We start from the raw sequence: 14,823 nt of genomic DNA on the forward strand, positions 1-14,823 counted from the left end.
TGCACTCAGCACTGAAGCTGCTGCAATCTGCATCTGAAAGATGCAAAGTTCCATCCCGGTCACTGCAGGAAGAAGAGCCCAGGGAAGTCACAGCTCCAGCGCTGTCCAGGGCAAAGAAAGAGAGCAAGTGCCCAGGAAAAGCCCCCTTCCAGCAGCCCTGGGAGCGAGCTGCGGAGCGGCCTGGGCGCTGGGGGCATCCGAGTCTGCTGGGAAGGGGGGAGAGGGGGTCGGATAAGACACAGATTTAAATGCTGCCTAAAGGGCAGTGAGAACCGAGGTGGGCCCCTGGAGGCAGGCATAGGTGTACATAAGAACATAAGAACAGCCATACTGGATCAGACCAATGGTCCATCTAGCCCAGTATCCTGTTTTCTGACAGTGACCAATGTCAGGTGCCCCAGAGGGAATGAACAGAACAGGGACTCATCAAGTGATCCTTCCCCTGTCGCCCATTCCCAGCTTCTGGCAAACAGAGGCTTCGGACACTCAAAGCATGGTGTTGCAGCCCTGACCATCCTGGCTAACAGCCATTGATGGACCTATCCTCCATGAACTTACCTAATTCTTTTTTGAATCCTGTTATAGTCTTAGCCTTCACAACATCCCTGGGTGAGGAGTTCCACAGGTTGACTGTGCATTGTGTGAAGAAATACTTCCTTTTCTTTTGCCTATTAATTTCATTGGATGACCGCTGGTTCTTGTGTTATGAGGCGTAAAAAACATTTCCTTGTCACTTTCTCTGTACCAGTCAAGATTTTATAGATCTCTATCATATTCCCCCTTAGTCGTCTCTTATCCGAGCTGAAAAGTCTTAGTCTTATTAATCTCTCCTCATATGGAAGCTGTTCAATATTCCTCATCATTTTAGTTGCCCTTTTCTGTAATTTTTCCTATTCCAATATGTCTTTTCTGAGATGGGATGACCTGATCTGCGTGCAGTATTCAAGATGTGGGGGTACCATAGATTTATATAGTGGCATTATGACATTTTCTGTCTTGCTCTCTGTCCCTTTCCTAATGGTTCCCAACATTTGGTTTACTTTTGGCCACTGCTGCACATTTAGTGTTAGGAGGCTTATTCCTTCACCCACTTACTTCCCTGGTCCTTCTCGCATGAACAGAGAGCAACAATACCCGAAGTCCAAAGGTGCAAACAATTTGATGTTTATTGGGGTGAACTTCCAGCAAGCATGATTCCAGTTTCCTTCCTTAGTATCCTCCTTCCCAGCTCTGACACCACAGAGCCTTACACCTGTGTCCCTGTTCCCATTCCTACCCTTAGCCAAACATGATTCCAACTTCCTTACTCCCATTCCCTGTTCCCATTTCCCCCTTTAGCAAAACATGATTCCAATTTTCTTACCCCCATTCCCTGTTCCCATCTCCCCCTTTAGCAAAACATGATTCCAATTTTCTTACCCCCATTCCCTGTTCCCATCTCACACACCCACATGCCCACCCCCACCCCCACCCCAGTCACTTCCTCATTGACTACAGATTATATAGTAAAACTTGAGTTCTGCTTAGCTATACCTTAACCAATCATTTTCCTGAAATTTAACTAACCAATCCTAACATATTGTAACATGATTATGTAACCAATTATATCCCACCACCTCAATTAGTTTACACCCAGCAAAATTAATTATACAGCAGACAGGAACAATCACAGAACCAGACAGAGATTATACAGACAAACAACAGCAAAGTGGGAACTATAATGACAAAACAATACAGAAGTGAGGATTTCACATCCCAGCTATTGATAAGTGAGTTCTTGCCAGACAGGATGCTATCAAACTAAGTTTCCTTTTACATTTTCTAGGCACTTCCCTTTCTCTGGAGGTGATAGGGATACAATCCTGTCCTGATAGTGCCTAACAGCCCAATAGCACCTTATTTCAATGTGACTAGGTTGGAATGTGAGGATGTGACCGTTCGCTTCCCAGCTTATGGCTGCCTCTGCTGCTTAGCCAAAGGCCTTAGCCTAAGAACAGGGCCTCAGACTGTCACAGTAAGAGAAGGCCCTTACACCAGCAGACAGTGATTTTGATTCTTTCTTTTATACCTCTATCACTAGCCAAGTGATAAGAATACACCTAAATTCTTAGAGTACAGGCCTTTGCAGACAGGCCTGAATATCTATATCCTAACACTCCACCCCTTTTTTTGATTTTTCTTTTGGGATCCTCCTGCCCAGGTATCCCTGGAAAAGCATAGGACATATGGCGACACATTTCCTGATAGGGCCAGGCATCAAGGTGGAAGGTGTCGATATTCCATTTGTCCCACTGCCCCTTGTGTAGTACTGTGCCCTGCACCTTCTCTCATACGGGCATACCACACCTATTCCAATTAGTGTTCCAGACTTCCCATTAGAGTGGGCCTGAGAAGGTTGGGTCCGGGTTGTCTAGAACACTGCAGGGTTTGGAGAGCTTATTACATTCCTAATAGGTTATCTCCCTATGCAATGTAACACAAGTACAGTTAACAATACAAAATCCACAGCAACACCGAGTCCTGACCACTGCAGTATGGTCCAACATCCGAGACACCCCCAAAATACTGCCTCTCCTCCTTCGATGGGGTCACGATCTTGTGTCCAGTTGCTGGCAGTTGCAACAAGCTGCTCCTTCAAGTTTTGTATGCTTTTGTCCATATCACAAGTCCATTGAATGTTCACAGAGAAATGGGATATTGTCCAAACCAGCTTGACCACTTGGTATGGAATCAGGCAGTAAGCCCTGGCTTATTCACAGCAATAAGATTCACAGATCCATTTGTGCACCAAAGTCCATATAGCAGCATGTAGATGGGTATAGTTTGGTTATGGGCTGGTGTAATTGTGCCCCCAGTAATATGTACATTCCCAGCAAAACACCTTATACACAGTACACCCAATTGTCCACCCCTTGCATAGGCCATTGATCCCGCTCCTCTATAGTCATAGGAGAGGGGCACATCCAAACATCTTCTATTAATTTACACTATTTTACACACACCCCCATTGATTTCCAGTGAGCTCCTCCCCTTCTCATTATTTCCATAGGGCTTGTGGGGGCCACCTTAGTTGCCATTCCATTTCCAGGTATCACGGTAGCTATTACACAGGTGCTGGCCTCCTAGTTGAGAATTTGCATTCCCATACACATCTTCCCCCCCAAGGCCAGCCTTTGGAAGCCATCCCCCACCCACATCATGAGGTTTTCTGTTCATTAAAACACAACAATGCTAGCAACAAGACAAACACCACAGACAAACAACACAAAACATAGATCCATGGTATTCTGGGTTATTTTTCCCGCTGGCGCCAGCTTGCTTGTAGAGTGTCTGAAAAACAAAAGAAACAATTTCCTTCCCCATGGTGGGGACAGATTATTGCTTAATAATAATACCACTTTCTTTTACAAATGTCCTTGCTACTTGCAGGAAAAACAGAAGAATTACCTCCAGACTGTCCTTATTTTGTTCTATAGTCAGGCTAGTGAATTACCTCACTCACTGGTCATTTATGAAATTTATGAGATGGTGTACCTCAGTTTCCCCTCTTGTACAACAGACCAAGTTTGCAATAGTTTCTCTGCTGTACCAAGCTTTAAGTTTATTCTCAGATAATAGCTGAGACACAGCTTCAGATTTTAGCACTGTACACACACACACACACACACACACACCCCTTAAGGTTAACCTGTCCCCCTTATTTTCAGGCTTGACTTGTTTTTTTCACCTCCCTTTCCTGAAGGGCCATAATCTGAGTCTTCTAGTAGCTTGTTTGCTGACTGGATGTATTCATTATTTGCAGCTCCTTTGTGCCCATCAGCTAGGTAATTTGCATTTACACACAGAGGCTTACTAGCTTGCTTTTGGATCCAAAGCTGTTAGCAGCTCAGACACTGTCTTAAAAGGGAAGCATTTTACTTCCACCAGAGTTCTGATTACTTTCCACTTTCATCTCCTGCTCCAAAACACAGTGATCTGAAAAAGAAAGCACAACCTATTGTGGCTCCTTTTGGAGCCCTATTAGGATTTTAATGAAGTACCATGTTTTATTTGCATTTCTTTTACTCCTTTTCCAATATACACTGCACATGTCCTGGGAAAATGCAAATTCCTTCCATATAGTTTAACCTCCATAACATCATATTAGCCAAATTAATTTTACACAAGGTATAACTGCCTCCCCCATGCCTACAAAGTTTTCATGCAGAACCCACCAAAGCAACAATCTGATCCCCCAGAGCCATCCCAAGGCTCAGTGTTCCCATCATTCCTCCCCTTTTCCTTTTCTTTTACCTGTGCACACATACACACAAAATTCTGTTTTGCCTAACATCCCTTGCACTGTAATTACTCTTTTTACACAACTGTACCCCGATTACACTTCCATCTTGTACAACTAGACACAACCAGGGGCAGCCAAGTTAAGTTCCAAAAGAAACCTCTTCCATCCTTTAGTGATTTTGATTACATTACCCAATAGTCAAATAATTTTGCTCAGATTCTCTCTCTACCTGCTGCCTGCAGCAGTCCCTTATAGACCATTTCTGTGGGAAAAGGGCCCAATTTCCCTCAGAATAGCTATAAAGGCTTCTGTGGACAGAAGCATAGTGGTGATAGTAGCCACTCTACCTGACCCCCTTGGAAAATTTAATGACCAAGCTTCCATCCAATGTGACTGCACAGAGTTGCACATACAGTTACATTTATATAACTGGGTTTTATCATTAAACAAAAACTTCCTTCTTGACATCTCACATAAGTATCCAAAGTACCCTCCATTAAAACTTCAGAAAAACAAAAGAGTGTGGAAAGGCAGGTTGCACTTTGAAACTTTTATTTTTTTTTTCCTCTACTCCCCCAGGACCAAGTCTCAGATCCAGTCTCTAAAGGTGGTCTGTTAACTCTGCTTTTGACCTTAAACCCTTTTGTGCCAAATCATCTTTCACTACCCCTAACTAATTTACAACCCTTCAGCAGCCCTTGCTGAAGCAGCACCAAACTTGAAAGATTACTGGCAGCTTCCCATAATGCTGCCCTTACTTCAAACCTCTCAAGCAGACTGAAGTGCCTCTTTTCCCTGGGAGGCATTCAGTCCCCATGGGCAGGGACCTTCTTCCCCTACCCATATACCAAGGAGGGTGGGCTCCTCAGCCACCCCCCATACCTCTGGGTCCCCTAACACTTCCTCCATTTCCTTTTTAATCTTATCCCAGGTTGACCCCTGTACCTGGTATGGGCCCTGGTCCTCCCTTATCCATTTATCCAAAAAATCCTTTACCCTGGCTTGCCAGAACCCGCAACTACCATCACGAGAGTTCGCGATACCCCCTCCAAGCAGCTGCGCGGACTGTTGGGGAGGGGGACTTACAGGCTGCCACTCACCTATCCAATGCGATGCATCCGAGTCACCGGCACCAAGATGTTAGGGGGCTTATTCCTTCACCCACTTACTTCCCTGGTCCTTCTCGCATGAACAGAGAGCAACAGTACCCGAAGTCCAAAGGTGCAAACAATTTGATGTTTATTGGGGTGAACTTCCAGCAAGCATGATTCCAGTTTCCTTCCTTAGTATCCTCCTTCCCAGCTCTGACACCACAGAGCCTTACACCTGTGTCCCTGTTCCCATTCCTACCCTTAGCCAAACATGATTCCAACTTCCTTACTCCCATTCCCTGTTCCCATTTCCCCCTTTAGCAAAACATGATTCCAATTTTCTTACCCCCATTCCCTGTTCCCATCTCCCCCTTTGAGCATAGTTTGACTGCTATATTTGGAGGGGCAGCACAAGCACGTGTGCACTGAAGCCAGTTGCCCATGCTCACTGGCTCTCTCCCCAGCCTGGAGTGATATTTGGGCTGCTGGTGCTGGCTTAACAGGGGAGCCCCAGCTGCTGCTGTGGTGACCTGAGCAGGAGAGCTGCGGACACTCCAGCACCAGCTGCTGCAGGGAGCCAGCAATGCCACCACTCTGGTGCCTCCTGGTGCTGCTGTGACCTGCCTTCCTGCTGGGGCTGCTGCTGCTGCAGAGGGAACGCTGCATGCCGGGCTCCCACTCCCCCACCCCCATTTCTCTATCCCCTTCTCTTTCTCACCCCTTCTCCCTCCCCATTGTCCCACCCCATCTCCTTTCCTCTCCCAACTGTCCTCTGCCCCATCCCCCTCCCCCCATTACCTTATCCCCTCTCCCCCATTCCCCTATCCCTTGTCTTCCGCACTCTTTCTTCCCCACCCCATCCCCTTCCCCATCCCATGGCACCAGCTCCATCCCCTCCCCCTTCCTCTCCCCACTGCCCCCTGCCCCCTGCCCTATCCCCTCCCCCTTCCACTCCCCACCACCCCCTGCTTAGGGTGACCAGGTGTCAGGTTTTCAATCGGAACATCCAGTCGAAAAGGGACCCTGTTGGGTCCAGTCAGCCCCGCCAAGTGGGCCGTTAAAAGTCCGGTCGGTGGTGCTGTGAGGCAGGCTAGTCCCAACCTGTCCTGGCTCCACGCTGAACCCCAGAAATGGCTAGTAGGTCCAACTACTAGGCAGGGGGCCACAGGGCTCCGTGTGGTGCCCCCACCCCAAGCATCAGCTCTGCACTCCCATTGGCCGCAAACTGCGGCCAATGGGATCTGCGGTGGCAGTACCTGTGGGCAAGAGCAGCGCGCAGAGCTGCCTGCAAGCCTCCACTTAGGAGCCGGAACTGCTGGCCACTTCCGGGGCGCAGCACAGAGTCAGGACAGACAGGACGCTTGCCTTAGCCCTCCTGCTGCACCGCTGACCAGGAGGTAAGCTCCAACCCCCTGCCCCAGCCCTGAGTCTCCCTCCGCAGCCTCAAGTCCCCTCCTGCACCCCAAACCCCTCATCCACGGCCCCACTCCAGAGACTGCACCCCCAGACAGAGCCCTCACTCCCCCTGCATCCCAACCCCCTGCCCCATTCCAGAGCCCCTTCCCACACCCTGAACCCCTCTACCCACCCCCCAGCCTGGAGCCCCTTCCTGCACCCCAAACCCCTCATTCTGGGCCCCACCCCAGAGCCCACATCCCCAGCTGGAGCCCTTACCCCCTCCCACACCCTAACCCCCTGCTCCAGCCTGGAGCCCCAGCCCACACCCTGAACCCCTCATTTCTGGCCCCACCCCAGAGCGCACACCCCCAGATAGATCCCTCCCCCTCTCCCACACCCCAACTCCCTGCCTCAGGCAAGTGAAAGTGAATGAGGGTGGGGGAAAGTGAGAGTGAGAAGGAAGGGGAATGTAGTGAGTGGGGGGCAGGGCCTCGGAGTAGGGGCGGGGCTAGGGTGTCCGGTTTTGTGTGATTAGAAAGTTGGCAACCCTACCCCTGCTCCATCCCCTCCCTTTCTTTCCCCATCCCATCCTCCTACCTCTCCACACTGTCCCTTTTCCCTATCCCCAGTAGTGGCTTAATACATGGGCCCTGTGCCTGGGAGTCACCAGGTCCCTGTGTCTTCTAGGCGCACGGGCTGCCAGACAGCTCTCTGTGGTGCATGCTGCCTTCACGTTCACAGGCGCCACCCTCCCGCAGCTCCCATTGGTCGCAGTTCCCAGCTAATAAGAGCTGCAGAGCCGGCACTGGGGCAGGGGCAGCACACGGAGCCTCCCAGTCCCTGGCAGACCCAGCACCTACGGGCCAAAGGACCTGGTGGCTGCTTCCAGGAGCAGTGCAAGTCCAGGGCAGATAGGGAGCCTGCCTTAGCCCTGGGGACCTGTTGCACCACTGACCGGACTTTTAATGGCATGGTCGGCTGTGCCAACCAGAGCCACCAGGGTCCCTTTTTGACTGTGTTCTGGTCAAAAACTGGATACCTGGCATCCCTACCCAGCCAATTTGGGGGCCCCTGCAGGAGCACTGGACCCTGTATAGAGGTGGGAAAGCCACTGGCACCAGAATTGTGTCCTTGCCCCTGCTCCTCCTCTTCCCCCTGAGGTCCCACCCCTGGCCAGGCCAGAAGCTGGAGCCAGGCTGTGGCAGGTGACCATATCTCCCTGCGCAGCTGGCCTGAGCTCCCTCCCGCTCCATGCAGAGCTGGCCCAAGGCCTCCTCCTCACCCCATGGAGCTGGCCCTAGTTGCTCACCTGAACTTCCCTCCCCCTCCCGCACAGAACTGGCCCAAGCCAGTCACCCTTCTCCCTGCCCCCCATATGGAGCTGGCCCAAGCCCCGCCACGTGGGCCTGGCCCAAGCCCCACCACTCAGCCCCCAAACCCCTTTTTGGCAAAACTGGGCATTTGTCGTGTTTGCTCTTGCCAACTGATTTTCTGTTGGGACACAATCAGAAGCCCCGCACCCTCTGTGGTCCTACCCCCTGCTCCTCCTCTTCCCCTTGAGGCCATGCCACATGCCCCAACTTTTCCTCCCTAAATTCCCCTGAAAAACAATGCTGTGACTCTAACAAAGTTATAAGCCCACGCTTTGGAGTCTGTTGGCCTTCATCACCACCCATCCTTGAAGTAAACATATACCTGAGGTGCTTTAGAATGCCTCATGCAAAAAGGGTTGGTGAATTTGTCATCCCTGCATGATGATTGGGATACCTAGAAGCTCCTGCTCTTGGGAACACCAAATGCCTCCTCTAATGTTTCTTCCTCATCCACCTCCCCCCTTCTCACCATCTCTGTCTAAACCCTCAGGTAAAGATGTTCCACACTGCAATTTGATATTGTGCAGGATGCAGCATTGTGACCCTAAAACCCCCTCAGAGTTCACAGTTCTGTAACAGCAACACAAATGATTTTAGGCACCTACAGAGCTTGGGGGCAGCCTAGTGGGGTTTTATGAATCCCAGTGGGGCCTGATTCTTGGATTTAGAGCCTAAAGTGGCACTTAAGCACCTAAGTCACTTTGTGAATCTAGCCTTGTAGACTATTGCCAGGATAACAATGTGTTCAGTGGCAGGGTCCAGTGGCCACCTATGTTCTTGAAGTTGTTTGCTCTCACTGTAGTTTTGAGAAAGGAACCAGTCTGGTATATTTTTTATGGATTTTATTAAGAGAATAAACAGGGCAGAGACCCCAAGCTGGTGATGTGTTCATAATTAGATTTCACCAATCCAGTAACAAATGTGAACTCCTGGATCACAATACCAGTCTTACCATGGAGTCACAGCCAGTCCCCTTAGACTCTCCAGTCTATCTTGCCACCCAGACAAACTGAACTTCATGATAAAAGGTCACTTAAAACAAAAATCACACCACGTCAGGTTGTTCCCAGTCCCAAGAGACCAGTCACCTACCCTAGATCAATGGGTACTCTAGATCTTACACCAAAGACAATGCTGGTAGCCAATTCTATAGTAAATTAACTTAAGATTTATTAGCTAAGAAAAGGAAATGAGAGTTTTTGAGAGGTTAAAACAGGTAAAATATATGCACAAGTGAGTCACAGTTTGTAATTCCTAACTGTGGCAGTGATGTAATAAACTGTCAGTTTCCCAAAAGTCTATTTGGGGTACCCAGATTGTCTATGGGGATCTCCGTTTTGCATCTGGTACACTTCCCTATAAGACTCCAAACTGTCCAGAGATCTTTCCTTGAACCCATATTTATAACCTTTTCTGACAGAAAACAAGCTGACAGTGTCTCTACCCATGTGCAGCGGCATATTAACACCTAGGCCAACAAATTTTCAGGGGCGGCAAATTTATAATAGCAGCCAGAGGCTGCTTCCCCCGTCGCCGGTTTGCGCCCTCCGCCCCCAGCCCCGCCCCAACTCCACTTCTTCCCTGCCCCCTCCCTGCCCCTATTGGTCCCCTTCCCCAAATCCCCACCCCGGTTCCGCCTCCTCGCCTGAGCGCGCTGCGTTCCCCTCTCTTCCCCCTCCTTTGTGAAGCTGTTTCGCGCACAAGCACTGGCCGGGAGCGGGAAGAAGCAGGACCCGGCTGTGCGCTCAGGGGTGGAGGTGGAGCAGAGGTGAGCTGGGGTGAGGCGGCTGGCAATTATTTCAGGTCCTAGGGGGCGGCAAAATCTTTAATCCGCCACTGCCCATGTGGGCTTTTCCTTTGATGATGGTGACTGAGGAACGCACTTTGAGTCTTTGACCTCTAGTCATCACACACAATGGCCACTTGCTGTGATGGGTTAGATCACAGAAACCCCCTCCTGCCAGAACAGGCACCCCTCCACTCCTGTCTTGCTAAGTTAAGACACTCCAGTCAGTTTCAGCACAGACACAGAGGTTGGGCCACACCCATCTGCAGTTCACTGAAACTTGCACTTAGCTAACAGAGACTTTCCCAGTGCCCAGTGTTCAGCTTTTCTGGGCGATTTACAACCTGTTCAGTTTTAGCTTCTTCTGATCTTCCCTCTTACTTATTTTGCTTCCTTTTCTGTCCGTACTTCCCTTAACAAAATAACAAACCAGTAACCACTTTGTATGTTCTCCAGCCACCACACTTAAAACTCACTTAAAATCACTACCAGTACCTCAAAGCAATCAGCTGTGCACAGATCCTGCTCGACTACTGTAACAATGCTGGTTCTGGTGGGACCCAATTGAGAATGGCAATTCAGGAGAAATTGCTTCAAGCAGGGCAGTTACAGCCCAAGGCTGGGCTTTGTCCACCTCTAAGGCAAACCAAACCAGCCAGACAGAGAGGAATTTGGTCTCACCCCACTGGCTAACCATAAGTCACACAAGCAATTCCCTTAGACACTCCAGTTTCCCAGTATCACCACCAGTGCCACTCTTTATGGGGACAAATGGTTATGAAAACCAAACACCCCAGTAAAAGAAAATACGTTCTCTCGATCCCAAAGGACCAAGCCCAAGATCCAGGTCAATATACAAATCAGATCTTACCCACAAATCACGCTGTTGCCAGTCCTTCAGAATCTAAAATCTAAAGGTTTGTTCATAAAAGGAAAAAGATACAGATGAGAGCTAGAATCGGTTAAATGGAGTCAAGTACACACAGTAGTGGCAAAGTTCTTGGTTCAGATTTGCAGCAGTGACAGAATAAACTGCAGATTCAAACCAAGTCTCTGGAGAACATCCACAGCTGGGATGGGTTTTCAGTCCTTTGTTCAAAGCTTCAGTGCAGCAAAGTCCCTCCAGAGGTATGAAGCAGGATTGAAGACCTGATGGAGGAGCTGCAGCAGCTTTTTTATATTCTCTTGCCATGTGGTCTCTGCTTTCTTTGTTCCAAAGACAAGCTGTCCATCACATGGCATGGAAAAACCTCAGAGTTCTGTCCATAGGCATGTCCCTGCACACCTTGCTGAGTCACAAGGCGTGTCTGCCTTCTCCCCATGGGTCAATTGCATACCTGATGGTCCTTAATGGGCCATCAAGCAGGCTTGGCAGAGCTGACACCAACTTGTCTGGGGTGTCACCCAGAAGCATAGCACAAGTTTGAACTACAGACAGTATAGAGCCAATATTTATAACTTTAAATACAAAAATGATACATGCATATAGAATCATAGAATCAAAGAATATCAGGGTTGGAAGGGACCACAGGAGGTCATCTAGTCCAACCCCCTGCTCAAAGCACGGCCAATTCCCAACTAAATCATCCCAGCCAGGGCTCTGTCAAGCCTGACCTTCAAAACTTCTAAGGAAGGAGATTCCACAACCTCCCTAGGTATCGCATTCCAGTGTTTCACCACCCTCCTACTGAAAAAGTTTTTCCTAATATCCAACCTAAACCTCCCCCACTGCAACTTGAGACATTTACTCCTCGTTCTGCCATCTGCTACCACTGAGAACAGTCTAGATCCATTCTCTTTGGAACCCCCTTTCAGGTAGTTGAAAGCAGCTATCAAATCCCCCCTCATTCTTCTCTTCTGCAGGCTAAACAATCCCAGTTCTCTCAGCCTCTCCTCATAAGTCATGTGTTCCAGTCCCCTAATCTTTTTTGTTGCCCTCCGCTGGACTCTTTCCAATTTTTCCACATCCTTCTTGTACTGTGGGGCCCCAGACTGGACACAGTACTCCAGATGAGGCCTCACCAATGTCGAATAGAGGGGAATGATCACGTCTCTCGATCTGCTGGCAATGCCCCTACTTATACATCCCAAAATGCCATTGGCCTTCTTGACAACAAGGGCACACTGTTGACTCATATCCAGCTTCTCGTCCACTGTAACCCCTAGGTCCTTTTCTGCAGAACTGCTGCCTAGCCATTCAGTCCCTAGTCTGTAGCAGTGCATGGGATTCTTCCGTCCTAAGTGCAGGATTCTGCACTTGTCCTTGTTGAACCTCATCAGATTTCTTTTGGCCCAATCCTCTAATTTGTCTAGGGCCCTCTGTAGTCTATCCCTACCCTCCAGTGTATCTACCTCTCCTCCCAGTTTAGTGAGAATATAAAATACAGCCAGCTCTCCTGGACTCCTTTCCCCCTCATAAAAAGAAAAGGAGTACTTGTGGCACCTTATAGACTAACCAATTTATTTGAGCATAAGCTTTCGTGAGCTACAGCTCACTTCATCGGATGCCTAAGTCCCTAAGGTGACAGAAGTACTCCTTTTCTTTTTATGAGGGAGAAAGGAGTCCAGGAGAGCTGGCTGTATTTTAAAGAATCGGTTACAGGGACAAAACATTCCGATGTGTAGAAAGAATAGTAAATATGGCAGGCGACCAGCTAGGCTTAACAGTGAAATCCTTGCTGATCTTAAACACAAAAAAGAAGCTTACAAGAAATGGAAGACTGGACAAATGACCAGGGAAGAGTATAAAAATATTGCTAGGGCATGAAGGAGTGAAATCAGGAAAGCCAAATCACACCTGGAGGTGCAGCTAGCAAGAGATGTTAAGAGTAACAAGAAGGGTTTCTTCAGGTATGTTAGCAACAAGAAGAAAGTCAAGGAAAGTATGGGCCCCTTACTGAATGAGGGAGGCAACCTAGTGACAGAGGATGTGGAAAAAGCTAATGTACTCAATGCTTTTTTTGACTGTCTTCACAAACAAGGTCAGTTCCCAGACTGCTGCACTGGTCACCACAGCATGGGGAGGAGGTAACCAGCCCTCTTTGAAGAAAGAAGTGTTTCGGGACTATTTAGACAAGCTGGACGAGCACAAGTCCATGGAGCCAGACGCGCTGCATCCAAGAGTGCTAAAGAATCATAGAATCATAGAATATCAGGGTTGGAAGGGAACTCAGGAGATCATCTAGTCCAACCCCCTGCTCAAAGCAGGACCAATCCCCAATTAAATCATCCCAGCCAGGGCTTTGTCAAGCCTGACCTTAAAAACTTCTAAGGAAGGAGATTCTACCACTTCCCTAGGTAACGCATTTCAGTGTTTCACCATCCTCCTAGTGAAAAAGTTTTTCCTAATATCCAACCTAAACCTCCCCCACTGCAACTTGAGACCATAACTCCTTGTCCTGTCCTCTTCTTCCACTGAGAATAGTCTAGAACCATCCTGTCTGTAACCACCTCTCAGGTAGTTGAAAGCAGCTATCAAATCCCCCCTCATTCTTCTCTTCTGCAGACTAAACAATCCCAGTTCCCTCAGCCTCTCCTCATAAGTCATGTGTTCCAGACTCCTAATAATTTTTGCTGCCCTTCACTGGACTCTGTCCAATTTATCCACATCCTTCTTGTAGCGTGGGGCCCAAAACTGGACACAGTACTCCAGATGAGGCCTCACCAATGTCGAATAGAGGGGAACGATCACGTCCCTCGATCTGCTCGCTATGCCCCTACTTATACATCCCAAAATGCCATTGGCCTTCTTGGTAACAAGGGCACACTGTTGACTCATATCCAGCTTCTCGTCCACTGTAACCCCTAGGTCCTTTTCTGCAGAACTGCTGCCTAGCCATTCAGTCCCTAGTCTGTAGCAGTGCATGGGATTCTTCCGTCCTAAGTGCAGGACTCTGCACTTGTCCTTGTTGAACCTCATCAGATTTCTTTTGGCCCAATCCTCTAATTTGTCTAGGGCCCTCTGTAGTCTATCCCTACCCTCCAGTGTATCTACCTCTCCTCCCAGTTTAGCGTCATCTGCAAACTTGCTGAGGGTGCAATCCACACCATCCTCCAGATCATTAATGAAGATATTGAACAAAACCGGCCCCGGAACCGACCCTTGGGGCACTCCACTTGATACCGGCTGCCAACTAGACATGGAGCCATTGATCACTACCCGTTGAGCCCGACAATCTAGCCAGCTTTCTATCCACCTTATCATCCATTCATCCAGCCCATACGTCTTTAACTTACTGCCAAGAATACTGTGGGAGACCGTGTCAAAAGCTTTGCTAAAGTCAAGGAACAACACGTCCACTGCTTTCCCCTCATCCACAGAGCCAGTTATCTCGTCATAGAAGGCAATTTGACTTGCCCTTGGTGAATCCATGCTGACAGTTCCTGATCACTTTCCTCTCCTCTAAGTGCTTCAGAATTGATTCCATGAGGACCTGCTCCATGATTTTCCCAGGGACTGAGGTGAGGCTTACTGGCCTTTAGTTCCCAGGATCCTCCTTCTTCCCTTTTTTAAAGATGGGCACTACATTAGCCCTTTTCCAGTCATCCAGGACCTCCCCTGATCGCCATGAGTTTTCAAAGATAATGGCCAATGGCTCTGCAATCACATCCACCAACTCCTTTGACCATGGGATGGTGTTCTGTGAAGGAGGAGTGCTGGGCAGAGACGGGCTCCACCTTACGAAGTGAGGGAAGAGCATCTTTGCGAGCAGGCTGACTAACCTAGTGAGGGCTTTACACTAGGTTCACCGGGGGAAGGAGACCAAAGCCCTGAGGTAAGTGGGAAAGCGGGATACCAGGAGGAAGCACAGGCAGGAATGTCTGTGAGGGGAGGGCTCCTGCCTCATACTGAGAATGAGGGGCGATCAGCAGGTTATCTCAAGTGCTTATATA

Source organism: Lepidochelys kempii, chromosome 24 (genome assembly GCF_965140285.1).
Source record: "Lepidochelys kempii isolate rLepKem1 chromosome 24, rLepKem1.hap1, whole genome shotgun sequence".
Classification (NCBI taxonomy): Eukaryota; Metazoa; Chordata; order Testudines; family Cheloniidae; genus Lepidochelys; species Lepidochelys kempii.